The sequence below is a fragment of the Sitophilus oryzae genome, unplaced genomic scaffold (genome assembly GCF_002938485.1).
Source record: "Sitophilus oryzae breed Bouriz unplaced genomic scaffold, Soryzae_2.0 scaffold_179_pilon_pilon, whole genome shotgun sequence".
Taxonomy (NCBI): domain Eukaryota; kingdom Metazoa; phylum Arthropoda; class Insecta; order Coleoptera; family Curculionidae; genus Sitophilus; species Sitophilus oryzae.
Genome location: NW_022146501.1, coordinates 627316 through 636206, shown reverse-complemented (window position 1 = coordinate 636206; position 8891 = coordinate 627316). Strand labels below are relative to the sequence as shown.

The window sequence follows — 8891 nt, the reverse complement described above, 5'->3', positions numbered from 1 at the left end:
TTATATACAGGTAATAACGGAGCGTCCGCGAGACGGCGCTACTAGCAATGCTATTGCTGCTGCGGGCGGTCCGTTGTGTGGCAAATTAGTGTAGTGTGGCGGGGCACCGGGTAGTGTGGAGTAGTGGGGGCAGAGAGCATGTTATGGTGGGGGGCTGGCCCCAATTTGGGGCCGTCTTCAGCCTTTTCTCTCTTCCCGCCGCTTCAGACACGCGGCTTTGGGGTTCAGGTTTCGCTCTCTGATCTTGCTGTTCCAAGGTCATGATAACCTCGACAGCCATGTTAAGTATACCCAATTTGGTCTGTGGCTTGTCCGTCTTTAAATGTGCCATAGACATTCTTCCCAATTCTTTCAGGGCTTCGTTGATATCCCGAATTCTTATCCGTTCCCGGACATTATTGGCCTGTCTACGCTCTTTTTCGCGTATGGCCTTCGTCGAACCATCCTCGTTAGTTTCGTCCTCGTCTGGCATTATTTTGACTGATATCGCCTAGACCGTTTACTGGACTTAGGGACCACTGGTCGAGTTAGGTTGAACTACACTCTCCACAGAACTGGAGAGCTTGGTGTCGCTATCTGGCGGCTCTTTTGCGCTTTTTGTGTTATATGTGGTCGCCCACTTTGATAGAGTCCGAGAGGTGGGGATCTTGCGGCGGGGGGCGCTGTACCCGAGTTGCGTCATCTGGTGGGGAGCTAAACTGTTGGGGAGCTGTCCGAATCCTATCTGTGACTCTGCGAGATTTCTCAACACGTTTATCGCATCATCTAATCTTTCTTCTTCCATTCTTGCACCCTGCGTAGCCTCGGCTTGGTTTCTCAATAAGCCAATCGCGTCATCTAGATGTGCTTCAGGGGCGGCATGCATATTATGTAGATTTTGCGCGGTGTTGTTGACAGTGACAGCTTGCGTATAGTGAGGAGAATGAGGCGTATTGTGATTGGTCAGCCATCCTGTAGGTGCTAATGGTGGGGTGAACTGACAGGTGTACTTGGGGCCGAACTATAGCTGCTTGCACTGGCTTGCTCGCGGTAGGATATATCGAGCCCAAACCTTTGGCCACCACAGCGTCCGCATGTCCATTGGGAGCTCCAAAACCTCCTCCACCCCTGGACCCGCTATAGTTGTCGCGGGGGGCGCCGTTAGGCCTTAGGGAGGACATGGGGGTCCGCGATGAGGCCGTACGCTTCGTAGGCCTGGTAGGTGGCGCCCTAGGCGGATGGCTAGTCGCCTGCCACGGCGTTGGGGGTACCATCGGATCCGAGGTAGTACGCTGAACCAGTGGCGGCGCCTGGAGAGGTGTAACGGGGGAGTCTGTGAACTCATCTGAGCCATACACCGCTGCCCATTGTTGCCCATCCAAAGCCGTGGCCGCCGTAGGCTGCTGTGGTTCCTGCTGTGGCTTGGATAGGGGTTCCGAGTATTTTTCAGTTATATTTATCGAAAATTCCCATTTTCTAGAGTTCTACTCCACAATTTAGGCCGGTTTGTCCTCCGAAGGTCAGCAATACACCTCCTGGTCGCTCTGATCTGATCACTTGCTCGACATATTCAGGAAATAATGGATGGTATACTTTGTCTGCTAAACCTTTTGAGGTTTGGACTGTGGCAATGTTTATGTTGATTAAAACACTCTGGATATTCTCCTCTTTCGAAGCTTTAATGGCTTGTGATCCAGAATAATCAAACTCCCCAGCTTGTCCTATAGATAAACCATCTGATTCTATTATAAGGATCTTGTTAGGAATGTCAGTTTCAACAGGCACATCGCTGACGAATTTCAGTTTGTCTGTCAGTTTATCTCTGACACTTCTCTTGGAGACTGCACCTTCTTTGACAGAATCCCGCAATCTGTAATTTTCTCCATCCTGTGGTGGTGGTGTATGGAATCTGTGGTTACCACTTCTGTTACTTTCGGGTGAAGCTGATGGGCAGTCGCTTTCAGACGTGACCCCGGTGGTATCGTCAACCGGTTCCTGTTTCTTTTATACAGCATTCACAAGTTTTCCGTATCCCGCAATCTGTAATTCTCTCCCATCCTGTGGTGGTGGTGTATGGAATCTGTGGTTACCACTTCTGTCACTTTCGGGTGAAGCTGATGGGCAATCGCTTTCAGACGTGACCCGGTGGTATCGTCCATCGGTTCCTGTTTCTTTATACAGCATTCACAAGTTTTCCGTATCCCGCAATCTGTAATTTTCTCCATCCTGTGGTGGTGGTGTATGGAATCTGTGGTTACCACTTCTGTCACTTTCGGGTGAAGCTGATGGGCAGTCGCTTTCAGACGTGACCCCGGTGGTATCGTCCATCGGTTCCTGTTTCTTTTATACAGCATTCACAAGTTTTCCGTATCCCGCAATCTGTAATTTTCTCCATCCTGTGGTGGTGGTGTATGGAATCTGTGGTTACCACTTCTGTCACTTTCGGGTGAAGCTGATGGGCAGTCGCTTTCAGACGTGACCCCGGTGGTATCGTCCATCGGTTCCTCTTTCTTTTATACAGCATTCACAAGTTTTCCGTATCCCGCAATCTGTAATTTTCTCCATCCTGTGGTGGTGGTGTATGGAATCTGTGGATACCACTTTTGTCACTTTCGGGTGAAGCTGATGGGCAGTCACTTTAAGACGTGACCCCGGTGGTATCGTCCATCGGTTCCTGTTTCTTTAATACAGCATTCACAAGTTTTCCGTATCTCGCAATCTGTAATTTTCTCCATCCTGTGGTGGTGGTGTATGGAATCTGTGGATACCACTTCTGTCACTTTCGGGTGAAGCTGATGGGCAGTCGCTTTAAGACGTGACCCCGGTGGTATCGTCCATCGGTTCCTCTTTCTTTTATACAGCATTCACAAGTTTTCCGTATCCCGCAATCTGTAATTTTCTCCATCCTGTGGTGGTGGTGTATGGAATCTGTGGATACCACTTCTGTCACTTTCGGGTGATCTGATGTGCAGTCGCTTTAAGACGTGACCCCGGTGGTATCGTCCATCGGTTCGTGTTTCTTTTATACAGCATTCACAAGTTTTCCGTATCCCGCAATCTGTAATTTTCTCCATCCTGTGGTGGTGGTGTATGTAATCTGTGGTTACCACTTCTGTCACTTTCGGGTAAAGCTGATGGGCAATCGCTTTCTGATGTGACCCCGGTGGTATCGTCCATCGGTTCCTTTGGTAACAGCTTTAGTAGTGGCTTTAGCTAAAGGTTGAACTAAAACAAACTTGGTAAACCAATCAACAATAACAAGGACATACTGATTTCCATTCTTAAATCTAGGATACGGACCTAATAAATCAGCGGAAATAATTTGAAATGGAAAATTTATATTACGATAAGAACCCATTAAACCAGCTCTAGGAAAATTTGAACTTTTTTTTTTATATCGAAAACTTATATTATTTATCAATCCACATAAGATAATTTCGGATCATCTCTTTAACAATACCATTTAAAAATATAACTACTTAATCTAAAAGGAAAAGGAAAAAAACAGTTTTTCGCAACATTTTCGAATTTCCTTTTGGACGTAGACACTTCGGCGACCTCACAGCCCTCCCTCGAAGTCCTCTAAATTTTGTAATTGGAACACTTTTCGAACAGGAAACTCTGTTCGGTACATTTTCTGCTGTAAGCTTTGAGATTATTGAAAACCGGCTCCAATACTATAAACCACGCCTGCTAATCTAGCTCTATTCGAGGCTGAGTCGTGAGTGAACCGCACTGAAATTTACTCTCGCGCATTTTCCCAAAGAAAAACTTCAGATCGTCCATCATGATCGGCCTTAGAGCGTCGTGGAAATTGTCATCTTCCCCGTTCAAACCTACTCTCCTGTTTAATGATTGCTGTACGTAGTCTCTCAATTGACAAACTGCTGCGATACGGCACAATTCTTTTAAGTCTGAGCCTGAAAAACTTTCGGTGCTCATGGCTATGCTTTCTACGTCTACGTCTGGGGCTACTGGGTCGTTTTCCAGAATCAGGCTTAGGATTTGTCTTCTTTGGGCTACGTTGGGCATGGCAACGTGGAAAGTAGCTGGAATACGGCGAAGAATAGCTCTATCCAAGTCCTGCGGTCTGTTAGTCGCTCCCATAACCATCACTGTACAATTGGGATCAGTAATCAACCCATCCCACAACGACATAAACTGAGTCTTCATCATAGCAGTAGCCTCATGATCTGTACTGTTCCTTGCACGTAAAAATGAATCAATCTCATCGATAAAAATGATACAAGGCTGCAATTTCACAGCTAAGGAAAAGACAGCAGCTGCTAACTTTTGACTCTCCCCATACCATTTATCGGTCAAAATTGATACATCCAAGTTGATGAAGAATGTTCCAGCTTCACGAGCTGTGGCTTTAGCAATGTGGGTCTTGCCACAGCCTGGAGGACCATGTAAAAGCACACCTTTAGGGGCTCTGGTTAGTAGAGAATCAGCAAAAAGATCTTTACGCTGAATCGGTAGGATTACAGTTTCTCTCAGTTCTTGTATAAGATCTTCCAGTGCAGCAATATCATCCCAAGTTATATCAATGTTTTTAGGGTTTACAATATGAGCTGCTATCATCAGTTCGTAATCACTCAAGTTTTCAACAGCTATCTTATTTTTTGCTAAATCCATTCTTTTTAGTTGGATTACCGCAGCTTCCTTGGCTTTTTTCTTGCTTTTGTTTGTGGGATCCAAATGGTTCATGAGCCATTTAACGCTCCAAAAGGTGGCTAGAGAAACGACGGTTAACCTAAGAACCAAGGAGATTATTTCGAACTTCGGTTGGTTCATCATGATGGGAACCGATTATGGTTCTTCAAGGACAAAAATTATCTGGTTCTGAACGGAAATACCGGTATATTATCGAGAATTTCTGCAATAAAAAATATTATTTCACATTAAACCACCATTGGGTCCAGGTATGGAGAAACCACCCTCTGGGCCCCACGTTGGGCGCCAAATGTATAACCCACAAAATTCTGGATGTTGATGAATTTAGAAGTATGCTTTGGAATTAAATAAAACAAGATATATATATTTTTTTTAAACTAACTTATATTTACTTAACAATTTCTCACTATAGTACAATTGGCTGGCTGTGACAGTCTTGACTATATTATAATGTAAAATAGGTAATTAACTGGGATACTTAGATATATGCTTCTGCTTCCGTTGGTTGGGAGAAAGGCTTAGAAAACTATCTTACGATAAGTCTAAGCACGTACTCTTATGAGAAAAAAACTGTAGCTATATGATATTAAAAAACAAATGAAAAAACAATAGGCAGTTATGTTAAGGCTACCAAAAAGTAATCAAATAATTGCTGAAAATAAATTGTTAAATAGAACCGTAGTAAAATTATCTAAAATCGTACCTTCAGCGTGCAGTCTAGAAGAAAAAAATAAAATCTCAAACAGATTGGAACCATGACCAAATGACCAGAGCAGAGATGAGAAGAGAAGAAGGCAAAATTTTAAAATTTTTAGTTTTATACTAACCCTACACTTTCTCCCGAAAATCTTGACATATCAAATCGAATTAAAAATAGTTATGCGTTGTTAAACTAATTCTCGATAGAATCTCAACTACTAATAAAAATAATACTTAACGACTCCTTACATACCTTAAAAATCAAGGAAACAATTGCATCTTAATCAATTAGCACTGATAACAAGGAAAATTCACTTAACCTCTGTTAAAGATAAACAAATGAATCTCAAACAGTAGGTAGGCAACCAAAAATTGCAACTATTGTATTATGAATTGCCTAAAATAATCTACGGTGCTCTTTCCTTGTCTAAGCTACGGTGTTTTACAGTCTGCAATATTTTATAGAGCGTACCATTTTGAGTAATTTGGTACTATTCTCGTGATGGATGGCACGATCCATGAAAAGAGCAACTTAATTTATAATCGTTGAACAAAAACATATTAAAATCCAAATAATAAGTTCAACTTTGCTAAGTACCATAGAGAATTATTAAAGAACGACAAAAAAATATATATTTTAAATTAATTAATTATATTAATTGATTATAATAATTGATTAACGATATATATAGGATAATTATTATAAATAATTGATTAACGAATTGAACGTTTATCTAATTCTAGTATTCCGACAGCACAACATCGAACCGGTACCGGAAGGCGAGTGTCAATGCGAGTAAAATTGCAAACTGTAAAAACCTCGTTTAAAAATAAAATAATCCGAAGGCAAGCACAACGAAAATAAATTTTCGTTACACTTTATGCTTTCCATCCCCCGATGTCCAAATCGTCGATGCCACGAATGTTGACAGTTTTCATTGGTCGCGTTCATCAGGACGTAGCGCTACTGCAGCGATCACTAATTTTCTGCAGAACGCGCCGATTAGTTGTGAGCGCTCTGGGATCAGTCGCCATTTTTTCCATCAGATTTAAAATACGCTACGCTACCGATGCATGATGGATTAAACGTCACATACGCCAAATTTCACAAAATGTTTTGGAAAACGAAAACAAACCATTTTGTTTATTGTTCTCGGTTGACTAATCCTCTCGATTTGTGCCAAAAATGGGTGATCTACTGGCTGAAGAAGATCAACCGCTCGTCCTATTATTAGACCTACATCTAGAGTGTCTTCTTGAGTAATTAGCACTGCTGCTTGGATATGATTCATTGTTGAAATTGAAAACAAATTAATGTACAACTTAACAAGTAAAGCTAGAGACGTGAGAAATATAAAATAACACATGACCGGTGCTATGCCCAAGTCTCTTCCTATACCGGGTGCGTCTCAAAAGTGGCTCACCCCTATAACTTTTTAATTTTTTCAGATAAAAAGAACGAGATTTGGTATGTTAGTATATGAGATAAATTAGCATTGATTGACGTATTCATTTGTTTTTGGTCACTTCCTGTTTCACCGGAAATGACTATAACTTTTGATTTTTAAATGACACCCTCGGTATTTTTTTACTTTATTCGATAGAAAATGACATTCTGAATAGAATGACATATATGTCTACTTTTGACATTCTCGTTTAATAAAAAATTGTATTTTAAAATTCAATCTAGAGTGCCATGGCTATGTCAAAAAAACACTAATTCTGAGTCAAGGAGCCTTGGAAAAATAGATTTGATCATCTAATGTTTTTAGTGTCTTGTCCAGGCCAGTTAGAAAATGCTCAAATCGTATTTTTAACGCAAGTACATGAAGAGTACAAGTGCAAAAATGAAAATATAATATCTATAGATTTGGATTTTTGAATCAAAATACAAAAACATAAAGTTAGGTTAAGTTGTTATGATACTTCTTAGACAAAGAAAGAGAATTCCTTGTCTAAGGGATGCTAAAAAGCGCGTTCAGCAGGACAACCAATCGATGGCACATCGCTCACTGATCAACTTGTCCTGATGAACGCGACCATTGTGATTTTCACTAACTTGAAGCACTTGTTCAACCGTTGACACTTTGTACAGTTCCGGAGAAAGTTTCGCCGTCGCCACAATTTTTCCGTTTTTGAAAATGCCACATTCGTCGTTGTTGAATTGAACTTTATATCCCGCACTTGTCAGCTTTTTCACCGATATAAAGTTACAGTCGAGTTGTGGAACGAACAATACGTCACTTATTTCCAAATTTTTAATTTCCGAACCGACCGTACACTTGATATCGCCCGAACCAATTCCTTCGACTATGGAATATTGTCCCTTTTCCGCCAGCCGCACGACACTCTTCTTACTCTCGTCAAAGTTCTTAAAAAATCCCTTTAAATTTACCATATGACTCGTCGCGCCCGAATCAATAAACCACGAGGTAGTATGCCATTGGACGTCCCTTAAGCTCAAGCATGATTCATCAACCATAAAACATGCCTCATCACTGTTTCCCTCGGTGACCACATTTGCCTTTTCCTTGCTATTTTTCAATGCCTTATACTTAAAGCATTCCCTTTTGAAGTGGCCCTTCTTTTTACAAAAATAGCAATGTTTCGACTCATCTTTTGGCGGAGCCGATGTTTCCCTTTTATAAACTGTTTTCATCACCGATTCTTCCTGTATTTTGGCAGCTCCCTGACGTCTCCTATATTCGTCTATTAACTTACTCTTTACAAATTCCAGAGTAAACTCGTTGGCTGGTCGGCTTTCCAACGCGGTAATTAGAAAGCTATATGAGTCCGGTAAGCTTCCCAATAATAGGCCAGCAGCAAATCTGTCCTTTAGTTCTTCTCCCAAGGCAGCAAGTTTGTTTAACAAATCTAGGAATTAACTAATGTGTGCCTCCATGTTTCCATTTTCCTCCAGAGATAACTTGCAAAGCTGTTTCAGCAAAAAATACCATGCTCGACAAACTTGATTTTTGATGATATTCTTGTAGAGCTTCCCAGGCATCATTGCTGTGCCCTTTTTTCTTTGGCTACTCCGCTATAAAAATGATCATATTTTCCGAGATTTTCTGCTTTTTTTTCATCTCTCAATTTCGCAGTGATTCTCCCTACTAGCAAACCGTTCCTTATCTTGAATGGTTGGATCGTCATCCATCCTGGCGTATTTGTTAGAGCTGGGGTCGTCTTCATTTTACCCTATACTAACTGCACGTAGAGATCTGCACGGGCCGGGTAGCCCGAACGGACCTCAGGCCAGGCCGGGCCGGTTTCGCACTGTCAATACGGGTCGGGCCTCGGGCCGGGCCGGTTCCGCACTTTAAATAAACACAACTTTGCTTCTGTACATGTCTTTGAGACACCCTGTATTTTTGTAATTTGATTTTCGTAATTTTATTTTGATCATTTTATTTTAATGGTTCGGGCCGGGCCGGACTAGTTTAAGTTTTAACTTTCCACTAACCGTGCCGGGCTTACAAAACCTACTTCTTTTCTCGGGCCGGGCCGGGTCGGGCTACAAAAAACCGGCCCGTACA

The 8891-nt window shown here is 41.9% G+C and overlaps 2 pseudogenes; both read right to left on the bottom strand.

Moving 5' to 3' along the window:
• Window positions 1-2333, bottom strand: LOC115882835 (annotated as a pseudogene).
• Window positions 2334-3169: 836 nt separating this feature from the next.
• Window positions 3170-4779, bottom strand: LOC115882834 (annotated as a pseudogene).
• Between the last annotated feature and the right edge of the window lie 4112 nt (window positions 4780-8891).